The sequence below is a fragment of the Perognathus longimembris genome, chromosome 1 (genome assembly GCF_023159225.1).
Source record: "Perognathus longimembris pacificus isolate PPM17 chromosome 1, ASM2315922v1, whole genome shotgun sequence".
Classification (NCBI taxonomy): Eukaryota; Metazoa; Chordata; class Mammalia; order Rodentia; family Heteromyidae; genus Perognathus; species Perognathus longimembris.
The window spans coordinates 101,016,673-101,043,111 of NC_063161.1; the positions used below are offsets into that span (position 1 = coordinate 101,016,673).

The window sequence follows — 26,439 nt, forward strand, 5'->3', positions numbered from 1 at the left end:
AGTGGGTCTCTTTTCTTGGCTTGCTTAATCTATTGGCTATATCACTCAGCTCTTTTCATTTTTTTCAAGCAAAAACTAACTAGTTCTCTTTTTTTAATGTATGATGTAATAAAAGGCAAAGCCTTAGAAATAATCAGGTTGAATGGATTGAATTAGAAATCAGAGAACATGGAAGGACAAAGATCTATTTGTATTCTACTACAATACTCTAGGAATTGGTAGTAATAGAAGGAATGAAAGCCACTGGCTGAGACCTTGTATAAAAAGATTCAGGTATCTTATAGGAAATGCCAAGTGATTTAAAGCTAGCAGATTAGATGAGTCACTCACTGATAAAATTAAGATGTCAACAAAGATCTGTTTTATAGGGGCTGGGAATGTGGCCTAGTGGTAGAGTGCTTGCCTAGCATGCACGAAGCCCTGGGTTCAATTTCAGAGCACCACGTAAACAGAAAAAGCTGGAAGTGGGTGGCACTGTGGCTCAAGAGGTAGTGTGCTAGCCTTGAGCAAAAAGAAGCCAGTTACAGTGCTCGGGCCCTAAATCCAAGCCCCAGGACTGGCAAAACAAAACAAAACAAAACAAAAAATACCAAAATGTATCCAGTTCTGTGATTCCAAGATCATTTCTAGATGACATATATATATATATGTATACATATACATATGTATATATATGTATACATATATATATATACACACACATATATATATGATCTGTTTTATGGGACAAATCATTTACCTTAGTCAAATTTTCCCCCAAACTATTAGGTCAAATGCTGTATAAGATACTACCATTAAAAGTATCTAAGAATTTACTAGAATCCTTGGATATTTTGTTTTCAGTTACTTGTTAACTATCTGGCTAGACTTAAAATTTAGAACCCACTCCCCTTCCATCCTTCAGAGGTATTCATATTCATAAAGCACAGTAAAAGCATAATTATGCCTACTTTCTGGAAAGCTCTAAAGGAGTTCGTACATCTAAATCGGAAAAATCAATCCGCTTAGACAGGAGAATATTTGCCTAGCAAGCATAAGATAGCAAGTTCTAACCCACGCATTGCCAAAAGCAAAAAGAAAAACTAAATATACATTTAATTATATCTATCACTGAGACAAAACTTTCCTTGAAGGGCCCAGGATTATCTGTCAATCACAAATAAATGCCTCCTCCCTAGATCTCATAGAAAGTCTACCAATTGAGAAAGTATTTTAAATTTTACAAAAAGATGAATCTATCTTACCTCTTAGATAGAAATTATTTCTCAAAGCAGGGTTTTATTCATAACTTCTTCCAAGGTTCTAAAGAATTCCACTCATTTATGATGTTAGTTTATTGATGACAAAATGGACTAGTAGCCCTTTTTAGTAACTACATATCAAGATATCCAACAGACGAACCCGTCTTTCAAAGGCGACAATAATGAGAGTTAAGACCAAAAAACTGAGTTGAGACCAAGTACAATCATCTGCAACCTGGAATGGAAAGAACAGGGGTCAATGCTGCTCCTCACCATGGCCAGTAGAGGCTGCCAGTGTACAAGGACACACAGGCCTTCCCTCCCCCCTCATACACACACACTCACACACAAACACACACACTCATTCACTCAAACAAGAGTTGCCACCAAAATTAGGAAGTATTTCCACAATGCAAGAGGAAGCCCAGAATGCTGGGTTCATCATAGAACACTATTAGACAGCAAGAACTTTTCAAGTACATATTATTGGGCATGTGTCATGGAAACCAAAGAGAAATAGAATATTTTAAGTATTTTTAAAGATAACCACACTTACCCACAAGGATAAGGAACCAGCCCGCCAATGTAACCTTCTAGGTATCTCAAGATTCAGACATGCAAAAATGGGTGCTTTAACTGAAGAATGACCTCAATATATGGTCTTAACATCATTTTTTAAATGTTAAAGTGTTTGTTTTTTTTTAGTGTTTAAGTGTTATTTGGTTTCTTTTGAGATTTCATTACAGCTAAAGGAGATTTTTGGTTACTTCATATAATCATAATCTGATCTGTTATTTGTAGAGATCAGTTACTAACACTAATACGGTTAAAAGGCTTTTTCTTCATGAACATCAGTCAGGTGAGATTCTGTCCATCTGTGCCCTCACCCAAAGCCAAGAACACACAGACACACAAATTCACGAACTAACAATCCATCCCCAAAATTCATTTTATGAATCTGCTCTAAGAATTAAGATTATGTATCTAAGCCCGTTTTGAGCTCCATAACACTATTTCTTGTAAAGAGAAACTTTACTGTCAATCACAAGTCCCTTTTGCCACACAAATATGTGCACCAGCTTTCACTTGTCATTGTTACATACAACGTAGGCAGCTTAGCACTAAATCAATTTAAGAAACTGTGGAAGTTTAGTACATACATTATTATGATGCTGACAGAAAAAGCAATGGATATCTTGCAGCTCCATTTGCTTTCTTTGTTAAGGAATAAAAAAGCTAATTATCTGCAGCTGTCAACCATGAAGACCTAGACCTATTTAAGTCAACATTAGCCTTGGACAAATGCAAACATTTCTCATATTTTTGTCTGATTGTTGTCTTTGGTAAAACAATAATTTCATTACAAAATAGTAAACATTCTGAAAATGTAAAAACAATTTGAAACTAAAAATCTGCGCACTTCTCCCATAGCCAATCCATTTAACCATTTAACATTTCAAGAAGCTGCCTATCAATATTTTGTAATATCTACCCTGTAACAAATACAGCCAAAATTTAAACAGATGCAAAACATCTACACACAAATCTACATTTAAAACTTCAAATGAACACCCAGATTCTTGAAAATATGGTACAGATGATGAAGGGAGAACTTTAGCTCATTTATTTAACAAAAAGAGAGAAAAAGAAAACATGGTCAAAATTAGAAATGCTACATAAAACTCCCATGGGCTGGTATACTCATATATAAGGTCTCTTTACCTATCTACTTTGAGTCTAGTCCTATTTAAATTTTCATTTTCAAAGTTAAGGATGTATTACCAGGATAGTAAACAAGGATGGAAAGTAAGATTTCAGTAAGCTAAAATAAAATCACACAATATGTAGAGTTAAAGGTACTTATTCTTAATTATGAACATTAAGTATTGTTTATATTTGTTCTAAGTTTTTTGTGAACAAGCACTATTTCTTGTTGTTTTTCAGAAGAGCAGTTCTTCTGATAGGAAGATAGGTATTATTTTGTAATTTGATCTTACACTAGTATTACATTCACTTTCTAATGTAGATTAAAATACACATAATCCTAGTACAAAGAAATCAACATAGGTAAATTCAAACTTACAAAATATAAAAGACAGTAGACTGGAAATGAACTTTACAACCTGGGGGAAGGGGTTGGGAGTGGAAAGGAAGGTGGGAGAGTGAGTACATTACTTGTCAATCTTGTTACCTCCTCCCTCATTTTTCTCCCACCTTCCCTTCTCCCCAATCTCCACACACACACACACACCGCAGTTGTACAGTTAGTTTACAACACTGTCTTACAAGTTATTCCAATACACTACCCAGAAAAAAAGCCAAGAAGTGGCACTGTGACTTAAGTGGCAAAACACTAGCCTTGAACACAAAAGCTCAAGGACAGCAAATGCCTAGGCCATGAGTTCAAACCCCAGGACTGGGACAAGAAAAAAAAAGAGGTTAGAAAGATAAATGATGCTCAAGGATTCACCTAGCACTAATATTCTAGACTTCTATAGATTAATTATCTTGCTAAGGCATTTGGAAGCAAGAAAAAAGGCTCAGGCTATTTCTTCCCTAAATTTCTGGAATCAATTCAAGATAATGTTAGAATTTGGATTCCATCGTTACTTTATAAAAGCTCAAAAACAGTATCAGCACAAATGTAATTAACACAATTATAAAGCAACTTACACAGATGAGAGTACTAAAACTTGAAGGAAAAGACTGGTGACTTGGCTCAAATTACCGTTGTGCCAAGTCTCAAGACCACCCCCAAGAAGACCACCGAGATTCAGACACTCCGAAATGTAAAAGCAAGGCAAGGTTTTATTTAACGAGCTGCCAACTCGGGCCTCGTCCTACACACAGACACAGCGGAGGTTAGGAGGAAGCCCCGAGCTGTCATTACACAGGGCTTATAAAGGCAAAGAACAAGGTTACAACAATCAGGTGTGCAAGCAAGATTAGGACACAGGTACAAATCTGATTGGCTCAGGGTTTAATTCTAAAATGGGGTTCATGTGGTGGGGCCTGACTTCAAAGTCTGGCACCTCAATTACCACATTACTAAGAGCGTAGTGATTCCAAATGCAGGACTGTGCTTATTCATAACTCCGAGCATTATTTTAGATTAAATGCTATAACTATAAATTTGTCACATGTCTTCTCCTGGGCCTCAGAATAACCTATCCATGAAATCAGGCAATTATTATTATTATTATTGCCTCATTCTCAAATGACAAAACAAGACATTGATATATTACATTACTGCTCAATTCTTCCAGATAACAAATAACAAGTCTCAAACACAGCCTTCCTAAACTTTGTCTCTTTTTTCTCGATACTATAATTTTCTGTCAAAAAAATTACAAGTTTATGTGCAACCTATGTTTGAAATATTTCTATGCCTACCCTGTGTAAGCTAATCTAGGTTTGAAATTAACCAAGAGTAACTGGACGTAAATGTAACTGCTTATGATTATATGAGGTAAAATATCTTATGTTTCTTCTACAGCACTATTTTCTAAATACGTATTGTATAGCACTATCAAGAAAATTCCCACTCAAATTTTGAATGGTCAAGAGTAAGGTTGCTAATTATCAAGAAAAACAAGTCCTAGTCAAATGCCAGGAAAAAAAAAGATACCTACTTTCACAAATTAAGAAAAAAAATCAGCCTTCTCATTGCTTATGTATGCACTTAACAAGACAGACAATAGGACTGTCCTTTTTTCAACAGTTCCTCAGAATCTTTCTACCAAATTCATAGCTATTACCAACAGCCAGAAGAATCTCATTTATTAAACTAATTTCTTGCCCTTTCATTAAACCCTAATCTAAATTATACTATGAAGACATAAGGCTCTGTACTTGTGACCAGCTTATGATAAAGGGCACTGGCTGGCCGCCTGGCCTGATGAGAGCTTTGGACACGGAGGGTCCTTTTTTTTTTTTTTTTTTTTTTTTTTTGGACTTTATCAGTCTTTGAGCAGGCAATTTATTTTGAGCCAGAAAAATAAAACATAATCTTAGGCCATCTGGTTCTGTAAAACTCTGTATTTGTTTAGAAAGGTCACTGTTGTCAAGTTATTGAATGTTATCTCTGAAATTGACAGGAAGAGGTTGTTTTGAAAGCAGGTTAGGAATACTAAAATATTGGATATTAGGGTGCAAACTGTTGTTCAAAAGCTTGGTCTTCAATGGTAAACAGACCAGACTTCAAACCCAAGTTATATCACCTATAACTTTTAAGTGATTTTGGATGTTGCCAGCTTAATTCAATCTTCTCTTCTATAAAAATCCATGTAACCCTCCAATGGAATAATAGATAGTGTAATAATAGATAGCACTAACTCAGAGTTACCATCCAAAATTCAATGATAATTATTTTGGCCTAATTATTTTTGTTTTTTCTTATTATCTTTAAGTAGTTGTGCCAGAGGGTAGGCATTTAACAAAGCAGCTTATGAATGTATCTTGATCAATGTCACCCGTTTCAACCTACATCCCTCCCAACCTACACTTTTCCTCACTTCTTAACTTTATAGGCTATATACTGAATTCTTGATTGAATTCTCCCACTCTTCTCCTTTTCATTTGTCTAGCCCTTTCCCCTGGAACCTACACCATCCCTTTCAAGTACCTGTTTCATGTTATTTTGCTGAACATTGATTTTGCCTTTAGTTTTGCAAATTTTCATTACTTTTATAAATACTTCTCCAGACAACAAAATAAACTTAAGAACAGAATTGTGATTTGTGCTCTACATAGCAAATGTACAAGGTAACACCTATCCCCCCAAAAAACTTAGGTCTCTCAGCACCATTCATTTGAGTCGTCATTATGTATCTAGTGAAATGATTCTTTGCTATCTCAATGTATGAATCCTAAGCAATATCAAACTCCTATTTGAACAACTTCCATGGGCGTAGAATTTCTATTTCACTGAATATCTGTTATGTGAATTTTTTTCTTTTTTTATTAAATTTTTATTGTCAAACTGATTTACAGAGCGGTTACAGTTTCATATGTTAGGCATTGGATACATTTCTTGTACTGTATAATGATTACTCTGTTCTCATTATGGAGCTTTCTCTTAATGTGTATATTAGTACTATGACCCAACTATTGCAGTAACAAGATAGCCCAGGGTTGATTTCAACAGGATATTTAGGTTCTCTGCACTTGTGAGATTAATACTGCACTTAAAAATTTAATCAAGAATCCTAGCTGGGTGCCAGTGGTTCACACCTGTAATCCTAGCTACTCGGGAGGCTGAGATCTGAGGATCACAGCTCAAAGCCAACCCGGGGAAGGGCCATGAGGCTCTATCTCCAATAAACTACTCAGAAAATGCTGGAAGTGGCACTGTGGCTCAAGTGGTAGAGCTCTAGCCTTGAGAATAAAGAGGCTCAGGGACAGTGCCCAGACACAACAAAAAAATAAAATAAAATCCCAGCTAGCTGCTGGTGGCTCATGCCTATAATCCTAGCTTCTCAGGAGCCTCAGGTCTGAGGATCAAGGTTCACAGCCAGCTGGAGCAGGAAAGTTCACGAGACTCTTATCTCCAATTAACCACCCAGAAAAGGTAAAAATGGAGCTGTGGCTCACGTGGTAGAGTGCTAGCCTTAAAACAAAGTTCAGGAACATTGCACAGCATCTGATATTAAGTACCAAACTCTACACACACACACACACACACGCACACGCGCGCGCGTTTGGAAAAGAGGATAAATGAAAAAACAGAATGCTAACCCTCTCAGACTGTGAAGTAAAACAAGAAATCTGCATCTTAATAGTTTCCCATGTAATAAAGTTCTTGTGGGAACCACTGCTTTGCAAGTACGTATTTTGATCTATGTTAAATATAGAAAACATAAGCCAGAGATGATGTTATAAATGTAGATATACATAGGACTTGGGGCTCCAATCAACAAGCGTAATACTATGAAAGGCTGTTAGTCGCAATCAAAAGACCATTCACTCAAATGTTTTTAGTTAAAATATTTTAGAGGTTTATGTAACAGTTTGATCATTTTAACTGAATTTTTCCATTAACAGTTTAACTGTGTGGCCTTTAAAGTACCACTGCTTTTGAAAATCCCTTTACTTTTACTATTTGCAAGGAAGTAAATGTTACAAGATTATTCCAGGTCAGGCAATATAAAAATCTAGGGTAGAACACCTGTTTAGCACAGGCAGGTCACTGATTTCAATCTCCAGGATAAAACTAAAGACTTTCCTCAAACACTGGCTCAATGATGAAGAATTTAAGAGTTAAGTATCATCTCTGACATATTTTTCTGTTTCTTTTTCTTTTTTGGCAGCAATGTGGCTTAAAATTAGGGCTTCCTATGTGCTAGGCTGGCACACTATCATTTGTGTCTCACCTCCAGCCCTGCATTTTGCTGGTTATTTTGGAGATAAAGTCTAGTAAACTTTTCTGCTTCTGCTGGCTGTGAAATTCAATCCTGCAGACCTCAGCAGACCTCTGAATAGCTAGGAACAGGCTGAGCCATTGGCTCCTGGCAAGATCTCTGACTTGTCAAAAAAATAATGAATGTATCTAAGGTATGATACCCAACAAGTGATATCATCATTATTAACACAGTGGTTTTCTTTCTTCTATTTTTCTAACCATAAAACATTAAACAAGTTCTCTAAAGCAGTCATACACAGATTACCAACCAGAGAGCATTGGAGTTCTATTCAATCTAAAAGTTTGTAGAAAATAAAACAACCAAATTTACCTAATTGTGAGAACTAGATGAGTGCAAGTATTGTCAACCTAAACAAAACCATGAATACCATCTATGAGCTAAACTTGTTGTTAAATGACTACATAGGACCAGAAATCTAGGGCAAAGGAAAGCAGCTAGCTTGCCAGCCTTGAGGTTTGGGGGAGCATAACCACACTAAAGAGCAAGAAACCAATGAAGAATGGGTGACAGGTGGGACATGGTTCCGCAGCCCTATAATCCTAGCTACTCAAACGACAGAAATAGAAATGCTACTATCCAAGGCTAGTCTAGGCAAAAGTAAATCACTATTTCAAAACAAATGGTTCTGTGGTCCTCAATGCTAACTTCCTTGTAGAGCCAGGAACTTGGGAGCCAGAGTAGGATGATCATAGTTCAGGATTAGACAGAGTAAAATGTAATACCCTATTCACAAAACAGACTAAAGTAAAAAGTGTCTTGGATTGTGTCTCACAAGGCAGAGTGCTTGCATAGCAAATAAAAGGCTCTGAGTTCAAACCAAACATATATATATATATATATATATATACACACACACATATATACAAATGCGTGTATGTATATAAATATGTGTGTACATATATGTGCATAAACATATAACATACATGCATAGTGGGAGAGAAATTCACATGCAGATGCAGAGGGTTATGTGAAATGGAGACAATCACAATCAGAAAGAATCATATCTGGTACATGTTAAAGTGATACACAAAAAGATGGCTTTTATAGACTGCTTGGAAACAGAGGAGCAGAAAAAGCATCCCAAATGGTAGAATTTGCCCACAAATGAAGTTTATCATTTTAGAAAATAGAGGGTGAGACAAAACAACAACTTATCTCTACCTTGTAAACTGGTAATGTCCATGTAGTAGTTTAAATTCGAAAAGAGAACCATAGGTAATACACCATGAAGTAATTCAAATGCCCAGTTAACATAATCATTTGAACTAACATGTGTAGGCACTTGCCTCAACCAGTGTTGCAGTGTCTGAGATCGTATAACAGTGTGAAGATTTGCAAAATTTGTAAGAAATTTCACAAGTCACTATTCTGTTTCTTAAGCTATAAAAAGAAGACAAAAGAGCAAGAGACAGTATTAGGATAACCTATGTAAAGAATGGAAAAGTGACCATTATCTAAGTGAATGTAGATAATGTAACTGTAGTACAGGGTTGGTGGGATGTAAAATTATCTTTACTCTGCATAGTTCATAAAATCTATTGCAAGCCATGTATAGTGGCTCAGCCTATAATCCTACCAACTTATGATGCAAAATAGAAAAGAAACAGTTCTCAAGACTCCATCTCATCCAATGTCTGGTCACCATGGGAGTACCTCTCATCCTAGTGTCACGGGGGACAGAAAGGAAAGATGCAGTCCAGCCCTGCTGTGCATGAAGACCCTTCTCAAAGAATGACCAACACAAAAATGGCTGGCAGAGTAGTTCTAGCACCACTCCGGAAAAACAAAAAGCTACTGAAAAGTATCTAAAAGGATAACAAAATGTAAAAGATTTAACACTCCAAAGAAGATACATAAACCAATGTTTTGTAGATAATATTTCAACTCACATATTAAAGGCATATATTACTTTTTATGGTAATTACATACTATCCTCGCCATGTTATGAGTATACTTCAGGGCTGGAAGCAAAGCTCACATGGTAGTGCAACAACCAAGTAGAGTATATTTTAACTCTGCAATATGTTCAATTCCAACTCCTCATTTCTTCTGTATTTAACAGGTATGTCCTACTATACTATTTTCTTTCCTTTGTTTGCTTCTTTTACTATGAGTTTTTGAGTTACTTTCTTAGTAATAGCCCTGGGATCACAATTCACATTTTAATTTAATTCTCTCTTCTTCCTTCCTTCCCTCCCTTCCTTTAGTGGGCCTGGGTTTTGAACTTAGGCCCTTATTCTTGCTAGGCAGATATTCCAGCCATATCCCAACCCTTTCTGCTCTATTTTTCAGCTATGGAATTATGAGGTTTTGCCAAGATCAATTCAACTTTCCTATTTACATCTCCTGAGCAGCTGACTTGACAGTAGAATGCCTCCAACCCAGATGACTAGTTGAGACAGTCTCCCTAACTTTTTTCCCAGGGCCAGCTTCAAAAAATGGTACTTTTGATCTCTACCTCCCAAGTAATAGATTGCAGTCATAGGCATTATGGTCCCTCTTAATATTTCTTATGGAGAAAGACTCTTAGTGACAAATTCTTCCAATTTGTAACTATTTGAAAATGTCTTCAGATCTCCTTGTTTTGAGTGTTTAGTTAGATTTGAGATTTCTGATTAGTCTTTTCCTTTAATATGGAAAATTTCTAGTAACAAGTAGATTCTCAAGATCCCTTGTATATGACAATACATTTTTCTGTTGCTGTCAGCACTTTTATAAATCCAAATGCATGTCAAAATAGAAATCACTTCGAGTTTATCCTATTCAGATACACTGAGCTTCTTGAACAAGTTAGTATTCTTTAAATATTATTTAAGTACTACTATTCTTTTAAATATTACCTCTTCTATTTCATTTCTCTTTCTGGAGTTCCCATTACACGTTTGTACACATGATAGTGTTCTGTAGGTGTCTTGTAGCTCTCTTTCCCTTTGTTCACACTATAATTCTATTGACTAATCTTCAAGACAATCAAGTCATCAGCCAACTAAAATTGCGTGTTGAATCCTTCTAGTGAGTTTTCCATCTCAATTATACATGAAAACATCAGAATTGTTGTGGTTCAAAACTTTTATCTTTATTGGTATAGAAATATTAAGTAACCTGGCTTTCTTGAGATACCATTCTCCTGATTCCTTTTAATTCTTTAGACATTTTTCATTCAATCCTTTGATTATGTTTCTAATACTACATGTCTGTCTACTAAATCAAATATCTGGGCTACCAACGAACATTTTTCTGTAAGCTGGTTGCTTTCCATTTTCTAGTGGATTTAGTGTTTTGTATGAGTGCATGATGTTTTTGTTTAAAAAATGGAAACAAGATATTTTAACAACTGTGGTATAAGAGTCCTCCTACATTTAACTCCCTCGCTTGTTGAGGGGGTAGGGTGTTCCTACTCTGTTTGTTTGAACCCTTTCATGAAATATTTCTATCGATTTTGAATTACCTATGCAGAGTCACAGATTTCTCTATTACACTTTAATTTCTGTTCTTTAAGTGTAATTTGTTCAGTTATCAAAAGAATATAGTATAATGTAGTGATCAACCAATGATTGTTCAGATTTCCTTAAATGTCCTATGAAAAATATATATGTATATGTATATATCATGCTTCACCAAAGGGACTTTGGTGGTAAGTCCAAGTTTTCAACTTCAATCAGCTTACAAACAGCTCTAGATTTTGCTTCCTGCTTATAAAGCCTCAATATCAGCCAGAGGAAACATAGTCTTTTCAGGTCTTTCCTTGCCAGGTGCTACAGCTTTGCACATTGTGCAGGCTTTTAGATATGGAGAATATATCACAGTTTTCTAAATTTCCTATGGTCAGCTAATTCTGTAAGATTTCTTTTAAAATTTCTAGCCAGGCTCCAGTTTGTACCAACTGAAATTATAGCCTTAGGTAGTGGAGATCTTGCCAGCAATTTGCTATTGTGTAATATCCTGGGGGTAAGCACTAACCCCCCACCAAAGCTGAGCTCTGAGTCAAACCAAATAACCAACCAGTTTCTGAGAATAGTTTTCCCAGGGAGCTGCAAGTTCAGACAAAATACCAACTATGCGCTAGAGAGGGGTCCTTTAAAGGATCTCCAAAAGTAGTCAAATATCTTTCTCTTTCTCCCTCTCCCCACCTCCATCTGTCCTTCTCCCTCTACTCCCTTTCCACCAAACATTCTCTGTTATCCACAATACTGTCAGACCACTCCAGACGCAAAAATGTGTCTACTTAAAATGACAAAACTCCACAGATTTCTCAAGGTCCAGTAGTTTTCTCCTGGACAGACATTTTTCACATCAGTCTATCACTTGGTTAACTGCTAGAATACTAAAGTGACTATTTTCATTATTTTACCCATCTTTTTATTGTTTTGATACTTCTTGATTCTGTAAGTCAAACAGACTCTAATATTTTAAATCTACCTTACAGATTTGCTGAAAAAATTAGCCTAGGAAAACAAACAATTTGATAAAATTATAGTCATATTTTGAAATCACTGATTCTTGATATCTAGTAGGAATTTATGGGGAAATTCATATTGTAGTAGTTAAATAAAAGACAGCTGGTTTTGAGAGTGGAAACTGACTGAGAAATGCCTTATTGCGTTGCATCTTTCCTGTTAGTGTCAAAATGTAATTCCTCATTTGAGCCCTAAACAACCACAACCTCCCAAGGTTTTCTGTTCAACAGTAAAAGGGTTACTGAAGAAGAAAAGTTTCTCCATCTTGTGTTAATTGACCGACCTAGGGCAAATCCAATTCATTTCTAACAGGCAAGAATTTTAAAAAGCCACTGAAAAGTAGGAGTAGGTGGTCAACAGAGAAAACAGAGACAAGGCACAAAAGACAAGCCTAGTAAAGAAATCAGAGACCTACAAACATGAGACTAGCTTAAAGAAGAATTGGAGTCTTGCACAAAAGAAACTACACTATCTCCTAAGATTTCCCTGAAGAAACAGTACAGATTTACCTCAGCCTCACAAGCTATGTCGTAAAGGTAGAATAAAAAGAGCACCTAGGGGGCTGGGGATATAGCCTAGTGGCAAGAGTGCCTGCCTTGGATACATGGATACACGAGGCCCTAGGTTCGATTCCCCAGCACCACATATACAGAAAACGGCCAGAAGCGGCGCTGTGGCTCAAGTGGCAGAGTGCTAGCCTTGAGCGGGAAGAAGCCAGGGACAGTGCTTAGGTCCTGAGTCCAAGGTCCAGGACTGGCCAAAAAAAAAAAAAAGAGCACCTAGAAGAATTGTCCATTACTAAATTATCATTCCTCTATGTAGCAGATATTGATAAGCCAAGAAAAGACCAAAGAACAAACTAGGCCAAGAAAAATAAATGCCTTTTGTTTTAGAAGCACTGTTTGTGTTTTTGCTTTGAATAACTAACCCAATTAAACTAACTGGCTTAAAATAATAACTACTTTGCATTCCATAAGTCCACAATCTGAGAAGGGCTGAGCTTGGCAGTTCTGCTCATCTTGCTAGAATGGCTTACTGCTAGCAAGTGGGAAATGGGGAAAAGCTAGGAATCTAGGATGGCTGAGATTACCTCCATGTAATCCCATAGCCTCTCCTTCTCCATGTGTCCACTTTTTCACAGATCTTAGGAAAATAGTCCAGTTTCTTACATTAAGATTCAGTCTCCCAAAAACACAATCATTAAAGCTTCTAGGCATTCATCTAGATTTGGAACAGCTTTGATTCTGATCAGCATTCTGTTTATTCTGTTCATTAAAGCCCAATTTGAAAGGACAGTGACTTCAAGAAAGCATAAATAGCATCAATATAATAGATGGTTAGGACATTAAAGCCTATGTTCAGGTGATTAGAATGGAAGCAAACACATGAAACTAGGAAATAGGTAAAGCTAAATGGAAACTAGGCAATTATAGTTACATTTTATTCTCTGTTCATTCCCATTTTTAAGGATCAATCTAGGTTCATTGAGAAACTTAATTATAGGTAAAAACTGATTAATCATTTAGAAGCCTAATGACCCTGGACAAGTCAGTAAATCTCTTCAAGTCTCAGCACCACAATTATAAACAACTAAAACTATATGTGTCCTACTTATCATACAGGAATGCTATATAGATAGGCCAAGAAAGATCTTTGAAAACTGAACTCTCATATGAATATAAGCAAGTATTATATACCTGATAAGATTCTAAGCATAGTCAACCTAGGTGGGATCTGTTCTATTTATAAAATTATATTCATCATCATTAATTACCCCCCAAGCCTAATTAGCTAAAAACACATTACATTTTCCTATGCAAAATAATAACACTAACTCATTACATTTTGGTGTTGTTCAATTATGTCAGATGCTGCTAGACACTTTGGATAAATGACAAATAAACCTTACAACAAAACAATATGGTAGGTTTTATTCCCCTTTTACAAATGAAGAAACTAAAACTTGGCTACCTTATTAGTTAAATTACTTACAATCACACAAATAACTGAAAAATCTATTACTTTATAGTCGATATGACAAATACTTGTATTCTGAATGTAAAAACAAAGTTTTCATTATCATTGCAGTCTTTCAACTACATCAGGTATAGTTTTATTTATCTCACATAATCCTTATTTTTACTTCCAGCTATTAAAACTGTAATCACAATAAATACCTAATTAACATTAGCAATTCATCAACTTCCTCAACAAGGTAGTTTCACATATAAACGGTATCTTCTTTTGTTTTTAATCATCTTTAAGTCATCTAATGAATTATAAATTAGTTTTAATACTCATGTTACAATGTGAAGATATTAAGTGCAAAAAAATCCCACGAAAATTGTAATATTTACACAAAAAAATCCAAAAATTTCGTGTATGTGCCATATGTAATAAGCACATATTTTACCACTAAGATGCACTCTTAGCCACAATTATTTTCAAGCAGTAAAAAAAAAATGTGTAGTAGGAATGCTTGTGAAAAACACATATAAAAATGTGTGAGATAAGTGAATATATGTGTACTGTGAAGAAATCTTGTAATTTAACAGGAAGAGAAGAAACTACCCAACAGAAAAACAATCTAAATACATATAAGAAAAGCCATCAAAGGATTTTTTTTTTAATTTTTATTTTTTGCCAGTACTGGGCCTTGGACTCAGGGCCTGAGTGCTGTCCCTGTCTTCTTTTTGCTCAAGGCTAGCACTCTACCACTTGAGCCACAGCTCAATGGCCGTTTTCTATATATGTGGTGCTGGGTAATCAAACCCAGGGCTTCATATATACAAGGCAAGCACTCTTGCCACTAGGCCATATTCCCAGCCCCAGAAATATTATCTTAGCAAGTTTTATATGGTCATGAAAGCATAGAACAGACTATGTAAGGCAGAAAAAAATTATTTCTCATGGTTCTAAGGAATAATAAATCCAAGATCCAGATTTCCACATCTGACATTCTTCCTACATCATTCCATGGTGAAATGCAGAATTCTAAGAAAAATGGAGCAAGGATGAGTGAAAAGGGGGCAAATGAACCTTTAAAACAAGTACACTTCCCCTCAATTTTTAACAATCGCTTCTGATAACATTATTATATGCAAGCATGGAATTATCACAATGGAACACCTTCATATTTCAAGTATATGGTAACTCAAAAATTAACATAAAAAATTATGTCCAATGTTAATCACTTCCACTAGGCTCTACCTCCTAATACTGTTATATTTTAGTTCAAACTTCTAGTACATGAACTTTGGGGGACACATTCAAATTACAGCAAATATAAATGTTTAATCAGTTTGGTTTTGTAAAGTATATTTTGTCACTAATTACCTAAGAAATATAAATACACATGACTATTGCTTCAACTATCTGATGGGCAAAATGTTTTAACTAAAAAGATTGACCAAAACCAGGATCAGAGAACAAAAAAACACACCAAAGCACTGAAGCTGCTGGAAATATAAAAGAATGCATTTTTAGAGAGTATTTTGCCAATTGATAAAAATATAGTCAATGCAGCCTTTCAAGCAGTATTTCTACTCCTGTGAATTCATATATAGGAAACAATAAGTTGCATATACACATCCAATTAATAATGTCAAATAGAAGATACCAACTAATAGTCTAGAGAACTATTTAAAATGATAACTTCACGCAGTACCAATAAATAATAGTAATGCCAAAAAAATTTTATTGATTGCCATGGAAAGATACACAAGATTCGAATCTTAAACTTATTAAACAACTTAGACAGACCAATTTTCATTAGCAAGTGAAAGTATTTTCATATTTGGAACATGAGAGTTAATGCATACATCAACAAAAGCATACTCACAATCAGCAGTACAAGGACACTTGACTTAGAAAAATACCTAAAATAACAATTTTGAAAGATATGTAACAGTCACTGAGCAGATAGATTTCTCTTGTTATTGTTTTGTTTACTTTCCTCCTGTACTTTTAAGTATTTTCTGAAATGGTTTACTTTAAGCTTATATATTTTATAAAAGTGATACAAAAATTACTTTCACTTAATCTCAATTGTTATAAGCATGAGCATTCCATAAATTTTCAAATGTCATTACTTTTATTATAACTGCCTCAAAAATAGTTGATATCCTCCTGGATAAAAATTGTATTTATTCCTCTTAAATTCAAAAGAACTTAAACTTCATAGTTGTTACTACCCTCATGCATTAGAATTACTAACTGCTCTAAAAAGTCATTTAAAATTAAATTGAAGCAAAAATATGAATTGTATGACACACTGGCTTAAGTATGCCTAACAATAACTTATGTAAGTTCCCACAGGCTTTGATTCTATAGCTGAGAAGAAACTAGCATTACTTGGTATGTTAAATCAACAGCTTATTAACTTGTACTTTTTATTTACACAGTACAATTAACCATGGACACATTTATCCAAAACCAACCTTGCTGTTTTGACATTCACTAGCCATAAGGTAAGCAGTTTTGTTATTTCCTTTGTAGATCTCTCAGTTGCACAAAACCAGAATTCTAGCAAAATTAACCTCTAAAATCAATTATTCAAATTGAATAATGAATGGACAAATAATAGGACATTCTGAATGTTATCCACACATTCATTTATCCAACTGAAATCAATTGACATTGGGAAATACTTAAAGCCAGGCTGCTTGACACAGTGAGGAGAGATGATAAATGGTTCTAGGATCATTTGTGCCCAAAGATAGTAATTATGCAGCCAAATGGTATCCTCACTAAGAACTCGCCCATCTATCACAACAGTGTCTGTACTGAGATAAGGGCGATGACTTGTTTTAATATTGTGTTTCTAGTCTAGTACAGAGAATGCACTAAATAACTATTTGTTGGATAAAATGAAAATAAGACTCATTAAGATACAGATAACATCAATGTGACAATAGGAATTATAGACAGTTTTCTATCACTACTTCAGTTAGGTCTCTAAGGTTAGGCTCCATTTTAGTTACAGAAAGTCTATCATTTGACACATTCATACCCAAAGTACATGAAAAAGCATAATACTACACACATAATAATTCACAAAGACACTGTCTTCCATTACAGACACCCAAGTATATACTTTCCTCTACTAGTAAACATCCAATTCAAAATATACATATTGGTGTTCAATCTTGCCCTGGAAACTAAGTAGTTAAAAAAAACAACAACCTGGTTTAATATGAGCTGTGAATTAAAACCACTGGATTTGAATTTTACTTTAATATGTATTACTCAAGTAAACTATTTCAATTTTTAACATGCTACTCATAGTTAGCAATTAAACCAGTATCTTTTCATATCAGTCTTCTCCCCTAAAATAAGAATTATATACTTTCAACTCAGCCAGATGCCCCATATCTTTGATTTTTTTCAGTTTTAGAAACTCATACCATTTATATGAAACATCTCAGGTGTATCTTGAGCAACAACCCAAAATCACACATTAATGTATTTTTAGAAGTTCCAATTATAAAGATCCTCCAAGTCCTTTAACCTCATGTCCTTCAGATGTCATAGCCTAGCTACTTTGCCCCAAACTTAGGGAAACTGCTGGTAATTTTCATTTAAAATTTTCATTTTACCTTTCAAAAATGAAAACTATAAAGGATCATTAACCTAAAGTACTGTTCCCCCCTTGGCACATTTAAAAGGTACCTGCCCCAGTGACTACCACATAGTAGGCCCTTCAAAAATATTAGTTACAAATATTACATAGTTACTATAAGAGACTCAAACTGTTCAAGACAGTTGAATAGTAGTCAGCCAATTTACAGTAGCTATGGTGTGGAGGAAGAGGGAGGAAGAAGTGGTCAAGAGGAAACCTACCACAATTAGACTAATCAAAATTAAAGGAAGAGAGGTGACTCACTATAAAGTAATTATAAGAAAAGTATAATTTCTTATATAATAATCTGTCATACTCAACTCTTAAACATTTACTTCTGTCTAATAAAAGGTTTATCCAGAAAGTAATATACTGCATTTCCTCCACTTTGTGTGTTTTCTTACTTAAAACATTATACATCTATCTTGCTATAAAACTGGATCAATCAATGAATCTCTGTGGTCAAGGTAGAACTGAAACTAGGTTCTTCCTAACTGAATAAAGAAATAATTGGTAACATCAAGATAGTCAAGGCAGTTCAAAAGTAAAGAAAAAAACTTGAATACTATCTCCTCTGGGAATAACTGCAATGAAATGTATTCTATATTCTTCCACTCCATTCTGCTGGGTCTCTTAATCAACTTTCTGGATTTTTAAATTATTTTCATCTTTTTTTAAATACAACTTTTAGACTCATGGGATATGAAAGAAACTAAAAAGCACTACTTTGAGTATAGCACTGCATTATAAATTTTGCATATATCCCTTATTTAATTTTCACAAGTCTGTAAGGCAACAGTAGTTATCTTCATATTATATAAGCACAGTGATTCCATATTCAGACTCAGGTTTAACTAATTGATAAGCCCTACTGCTTATACTAGACCAACTTGATTCTCACACTCCTGACCTTCTGCTTTCTCTGTATTTTTCATCCTGTGCTTGCGTTTTGTTTTGTTTGTTTGGGTTTGGTTTGAAATAGTTTCACTATAAAGTCTAGGCTAACCTGGAACTCCTAAGTGCTGGAATTGCAGTCAGGCACATCTAGTTTTTTATTTTTTTAATCACATATTTTTAAGTGCATATACTAACATGGACTATATTATATTTTAGTATAAGTAAACTTTATTTCTATAATCACAAATTTGAAATGTACTTGCAATTTGCTAATGTATCTCAAAAATGTTTTAAAATACTTATAAATTACATGCAACATCTTTAGTGATGAGTGGGAAAATAAGCTATCATTATTTTCCCAAGCAATTAGTAACATAGTTTAAATAGACTATGACATAGACTTGAAACCTGGTAGTGACGAAAAGATACATAAATAGAGAGAATGTAGAGTACATACATTCTACATATATTTTATATATATTCTATACATATTTTCTACATATTCTATATCTACATATGTATAGATGAATTCTTATCTACCTGTATAGATATCTTATCTATTTGCATATATATATAGGTACAGATATAGGATACCTATAGATATAGAATATCTGTATCTAGAGATAGATATTTATCAAATTATTTTATATAAATAGATATTTATCATAAATGTATAGATATTCTAGATATATCTGTAGCTATATATAGATATAATACATAATCTTATATAATAATTTTATAATATAGGTTGGTCTTATATAATACGTATACATTACAATGATATATTCTACAGATATATTCTATAGACAGATCTATATATCTGTCTATATATCTATAGGATATACCTCTATAACTATGTAGATATAGTTTATATATTCTTTAGCTAAATAACTACCCTTCCTTGTATTAAATTCGATATAACTTACCAAATATTTACTATAGTCTATCATAGAATTTAATGATCATTTTTAGGGAAAGTTCCCTTCATCATGAATCAAAATCACCTTTTCTATCATTTAAACTCACTTGGTTCAGGCTTTCAAGGAAATGGCTTAATTTTCTATACACGTTATGCCTATTTTTTGAGAAAACGTTTTTGGGTTTTGTTTTTTTGCCAGTTGAGTCTTGAACTCAGTGCCTTGCCACCATCCCTGAGCCTCTTTGTCCTCAAGGCTAGGGCTCTACCACTTGAGCCACAGCGCTACTGCAAGCTTTCTCTGAGTAGTTTGTTGAAGAGCCTTATGGGAGTTGCTTTCCTGATTTCAACCTCACTCTTCTCATTGTTGGCATACAGAAAAGCCATTGATTTTTGAGGGTTAATTTTATACCTTGCTACTTTGTCAAAATGGTGAGACAAAGGATAAAGGGTGAACCAATGCAACAGTGATACTCACATGACAATATGTTGGAATTGAACTGTACAACTGGGAAGGGAGTCAGAGGGAGGGGAAAAGTGGGAGAAAATGAGGGAGGAGGAACAAATATTACAAGAAATGTACTCACTTATGTAATTGCAAACCCCTCTATATGTTACCTTGACAATGTATCCTACATACACACACACACACACACACACACACACACACACACACAGACATGCACATTCTTTTCACCTTTCTGAATGCCAATGGAAGGCCTCTCTTTAAAGTATTGTTTTCAGTGGAAGTAGAAGTTCACACAACTAAACCAGTACATCTTCCTGTAACCAGCCTATTATTGGGTAGGAGAATTATGACATCAGAAGTTATGTTAGCCAATTACTCTACCAAGTAGTTGATATCCTGATATCCACTGGGCCACAAGTTATCATCTCATTGGCTAGATTTCATAAGGATAATAGCCATTGTGTTTTTCTACCTTTAATGAAACCTACTCTGATACGTGCTTGGCATCTGGTAATCTACGAAACCAATCTGGAAATGCATGAAAATTTTAAAAAAGGGCTGGAGATATGGCCTAGTGGCAAGAGTGCCTGCCTCATATACATGAGGCCCTGGGTTCGATTCCCCACCACCACATATACAGAAAATGGCCAGAAGTGGCGCTGTGGCTCAAGTGGCAGAGTGCTAGCCTTGAGCAAAAAGAAGCCAGGGACAGTGCTCAGGCCCTGAGTCCAAGCCCCAGGACTGGCCAAAAAAAAAAAAAAATTTTTTTTTAAAAGAGACTGAGACTAAAAGGCTGTATTGATATTCTCACTTAATTTCTCTAAACTGCCTGAAAATGTTCCAGTGGAAGTTTCAATGCTCTAGTTACTTGTAAGATCTAGTGGTAACTTTATTATTATTCAGTGGTCACGAGGTTTGAAATCAGGGCTTGACATTCTACTACTACTTGGGCCACAGCCTGTTTTTGGCTTTAGTTATTTTTCAGATAAGGCCTCCTTTTTTTAGCCCAGGGCTAACCATGCTCTGTGATCCTCCTAGCCATGCCTCCAAGTAGCTGAATCACAGTTATAAATCACCATTCCTTGCTTGTTTATTGAGATAGTCTCACTAACTTTTTGCCTGTTGACCTAGACCTGTAATTCTCCTGATCCTGTTCATTGAGTAGGTATAATACTTTTAAATGGATGCCTTTAATCCTAATTGAGACAAAGAGTAGAGGGGAAGAGGGTAGGTGATTAGGCAGAAGAGAAATGTTCTCTTATATAGTACCACAGAAAACCAGGTTCTGTGACATATATTTTAAATAAGCTATATTCACATAATAATGTAAAACACAGCAATCTAATCATATTCCTTAAAGCAAACATAAATGTGAAAAATAAAAGTACCTCATTAACTTAATGTCAAATATCAAGGAAAAACCTGCTTCAAAACCTTAAATACAAAGGACATTCTTGAAACAATTCAAATATGAGATCTGAGATGATTTAAAGTATTCTATGTCTCCTATTGTAAATGCATAGTTCATGCTTTGTGGGAGACATGTGATCAAATAACATCATATTTTCCCATGAGCCAAAATCAATATATTCTCTAACATAAAATTCTATAATGACCAAATGACTAATATATTTAAAAGCTATTAGGTTAACATTAAAAATACATCCCTAGAAATCTACAAGCATAGCTTAGAGACTATAAATGAATAATGCCATATACTGAAATTATTTTAAGTCTTCAAATGATCACATATTTTTTAATTACATATTTAGTCATAAGATGTATTTGTTGATTTTTTTCCAGAGAAGATAACATATACTTTTTAAAGAATAGGAAGTCAAAAATAAGTATTATTTTAATAATCTAGAAAAGTATTAAGGGAGGAAAAATAATGACGAAAAAATTTGAAAAAAAACGTGTAATTTTAAACTATGAAGACAAAAGAGCATACAGCTCTGGAAAACATTGTGCTAGCTTCTTCTATTAAAAGAAGCAAAAATGAGAGTGACTTTTCAGCTGACATGCATTCCTCATTCCTTAAAACATAATATGATTTATCTCTTAAAACAAATAAAAGGAATGTATGAAGTTACAAAGCTGAGGAAATTAATAAGATATACACATAGATTTACCCAATTTCATAGAATACTTTTTAAGGAAATCTGATTCAAGGGGTCTGAAGAATAGGAAACTTCTTTGAAACTAATGCTCTTTCTTGGCTCATAAAGTAAGTTTAGGGTGACAATGATAGAAACATATACTTATGTGTACAGTATTTGTTTAAATCTGTTCATACCTTTTCTTTGCCCTGAATTTTTCCATGATACCAGAGATCAGCTTAATAGAGTTTATCGCTAGTCAACTATAAACAGCAACGTAGCTGCCTAGAATGATTTTTTGTTTGTTTTCATTTTTCTTTTAAGGTAAAGGTGACATTAGTGGCAGTTACCATAAATTTTTATATTGGACCATTAAACTTAGAAAAATAGCAAAGCAAACAGGCACAGCTGAGTACATATGAACAGGTAACAGTCTAAATACACATATTTGGGGTAACCTGAACAAGACAAGGCAAGGAACATTAAAATAATCACAGGTGTTTGTTGTGTATTTAGGTGATTACAAGTCAAAGCAGCAAAAGTAAAATAATATACACTAATTAACACATCTAATTTCTCAGAAAGGATTTGGTAATATTAACTCCATTAACAGATTTTCCTGTTACATTCTGTCATTATAAACAGTGTACTTTCTGACATGTAGTATTACTGTACATATTTACTATTAAAAATGACTTATTTCATAACAATTCTAGGAACATGACTATAATATACTTGTATTTATATATTTATTTTTTAAACATCCTTTAATCTGAATCCTTTTTCCCCATCATCCTCTCTTACACCTGCCTTCTGAATATTAAGAAAGTCCAGGTTCATCTACAGTTTATTATGTTCTAAACAGCTTACAAATGAAGCCAACTTTTTTAGCACCTCCTCACTGTTCTGCAACATACTGTGATACTACTATAATTACTTTCAATCTTTTCCCTAAAAATCATTTACCTTTTTTTGTCTGAGTTGAGGCTGGGACTAAAACTCAGTACCTGATGCTTTTGCTCCTAGGCTAGTGCTCTACCAAATGAGCCATGCCTCATACCCCAATCCTTCACTTTGAAATCACTGTACTTTCTTATCAAGTTTGTGAAAGGAAATTTGTCATTACCATTCAACATTTTAATCTTAAAACCCAAATAACATTTTTTTTTTTTTTTTTTTGCCAGTCCTGGGCCTTGGACTCAGGGCCTGAGCACTGTCCCTGGCTTCTTCCCGCTCAAGGCTAGCAACTCTGCCACTTGAGCCACAGCGCCGCTTCTGGCCATTTTCTCTATATGTCGTGCTGGGGAATCGAACCTAGGGCCTCGTGTATCCGAGGCAGGCACTCTTGCCACTAGGCTATATCCCCAGCCCCCCAAATAACATTTTTAAACCTGTTCATGTATACAATTATTCAGTTTTTACTTTGTCAATCCTTATTTTTAAATTATATAATTTATAGTATATTACAATATAATTTATATTATAAATTGCAATCTAAACCCCATCATATATTCATTTTATAATTTAAATATCTTTATTTAAAATTTAACATACATGGTCTCACCTACAATGAGCTCAGATTACCATGACAATTTCAGCAAGATGCCTTTTCCCTAATATCAAACGATCTATGCTGGCTCCCCCATAATTTAATTTTCTTGGTTTTCTTCTATATCATGTGACTTTATCTTCATTTCTGGCAAAAAAAAACAACAACAACCAAAATATATTTCTCTGACCCTTTAACAGTAACAATACTAATTGTTTGGCAAGATACTGGGTGACAATGCGAAAGAACAGTGAACAAAACACAGCTTTTCCATTTCACTATTTCCCACTAAACATTAACTGTCCACCAAAATCATACATTCATTGTAAGTATAATCCCTTGCTCACAGCCAATGTACCTACAAAACAATACAGAGATTCATGTTATGACAAAACATTTCCCTAAATGTTTCCTTAACTATTCAAATCCGGAATCTTTTTTCTTCAGTTGCTCTATATCCTCATCCTGAAACTCTCTCAAGCTATGAACTTAGCAAGGTAAGATATGCCTTTTCATGAAAGATATGCCTTTTCACTTCAAATCACTTTTTGGAATTAATCTTATTGGAAAGCCTTATATAAGACTAATATCCTACCTTGACTATGTATCTCCATTAACTTTGGTGTCAAGTTTGCAGAATATAATGAGAAAGTTCTTTTAGGACAGAGGTTTTTATCTTATAATCTATTGATATCAAATTTATCTATACCTTAATTTTTGATAATCCCAAAGAACTTTTAATCATTTGTTATATCAAGTCATATAGTCATCAATAGTGAATTCCTAATCCTTTCTTTCCTCACTCCCTAAAAGCCAAACTTGTAGTTTCTACTCACTGCTATGGCTAGTTTCAAGTTAGCAGTGTAACATTCTAACTGTAGATAAGAGATGAGCAACTTTAGCTTTCTCAAGTTGACAACAACAGGCCTCAATACGTCATAAAATTGATAGATAATAGCTATTCACTAGTGAATTTTTAAATGGCTATAGTTTCACTTTTACATTAAATATCATGATATGAAAAGCCCTTACCAACAGTGAGATGTTTGTTTTTAACATGTTCTCATTAGGTATGGGAATAATTATGTAACCCAGTTTGCCTTGAATTCATGATCCTCCTGCCTCTATGTCCCATGTTCTGGGATTACAGGCATGTGCAACCACACACAGCTTTGTAAGGTTTGGAAATGTTTTGTAGTTCCGTTCATAGTTACTACCTAGAAATTATTTCAAAGGACTATAATTTTATAGTACACCGAAAAAGTACACACTATTTGATGTGTGTTATCTGTATATACAAATATATACGTATTTTCTCCTAAACTCGATGCAAAGCTCTCAAAATGCAATGTCCTTACTATTATTTTCCCTTTGTTTCATTTTGTAATTCTATTGAGTAGTTTTACATCAAAAACACTTGAATCAAAATAGTTAAGAAATTTGCTTAAGCAAAATATGCTGCCAAATGACAAACCAGAATTTGAATTCAGGTCTGTCTTATTCAAAAGACTAAGGCTTATTTTGTTTCCTAACAATTCTGTAAGCTAACATCTCTTGCAACATGTACAATATATTTATTTTTAAACTAAAATGACATTAGTATTTGCGCAAGTAGAAATAGAACATGAATGCCTCACAAAACATGGTTTGTATCTTTATGGAATTTTAGTTTCAGAAAAGTGATCATCTATTAGCAAAATTAGGAATCCTGACAAAAAGATTCACTGAGGAGCCAATTGTATATAAATCTATTTCATACTGAACCTGTGTTTGGAAGTGTGATTTGGAACTATAAAATGAGAGACCGTGCATAACATTACCCTCATGATGTAGATCAGAAACAAGTCACGAATTGTTACTATGCCTGTGGTCTGGCTATTTTACTACTAAACTACAAGACAGAATCACTAACTGGCAGTACTGTTCTATATAGGGTTATATAGTCACCCATAAGTCTCTTTGTAACAAAGCAAGCAAAATCACTGAAGGTAATGTGCCACATTAAAAAATTATCTCTAGAAAAAGAGATAATTTATTATGTAAAGGATGCCAAAACTCAAGTGTTAATCACTGTGTACTGGATTGAGGGGTAAACAACATTAAATATACTTCAGAAACTAATATTTAGTGATGAGACCTCTAAAAGTTTGAGTTATATAAAGTATAGGCAATATTTACTTAGAACTATAGCCACAACTCATCCTCAGCAAGAAGAAACTCCTTTGGTGAAACCATGTTGCTCTCCAGGATGATGAAGTTTCTTCTGATAAAAAGCTAGTGGGTATGTATATCAAGACATATCAGAGGGAAAACAATACTGTGGGTGGGCTTTTGCTAATGTGATACAACTCTCAGTCACTGATAAACATCTCTACCTAAAGCATGTGGCTGTTTTTTAAATTGTATATTACTTGTTTTGTGCCAAGAGCTTGCTTAAGAGGTTGATTTTACCTTTAGCTAAAACTGTGTATTTTCTAATCTGTTTAGGGCAGCTGTCAAGTAATCAGAGTAAAGCAGTGCCATTTTAATAAGGAAGTCTTTTAATGAAATATAATAGGTCACAAATACCTAATTTCTGCTCTTTACTGTAATTGCTAGTCTTTACTATAACTGCCACTTTAACAATCTTTTGCAAATGCTGACACAAAAGATGAACAAATCAAGGGTATTAGCATATGTGTATATTTACAGCTCACTGCTGTCAAAGGCTGAAGTTCTACTCTCAACTCCAACAGCTATGTAAGGATCTGTTTCTTTTGATGAAAACAT

At 34.4% G+C, this 26,439-nt stretch overlaps 1 protein-coding gene across 11 annotated transcripts in view; it reads right to left on the minus strand.

Annotated features, from left to right (window-relative positions):
- Nucleotides 1-26,439, minus strand: part of Rfx3 (regulatory factor X3) — a 242,910-nt gene that overhangs the window by 186,054 nt on the left and 30,417 nt on the right. For 7 of the 11 annotated variants that reach the window (XR_007211313.1, XM_048346027.1, XM_048345482.1 and 4 more), the window contains exon 2: nt 1,245-1,476. The exons of 3 other annotated variants lie outside the window; for them this stretch is intronic. The gene's annotated coding sequence lies outside the window, so the exon portion shown is untranslated. Of the gene's footprint in view, nt 1-1,244; nt 2,834-26,439 lie in introns of those variants that run through there. One more of the 11 variants, XM_048342347.1, reaches the window with a different exon arrangement.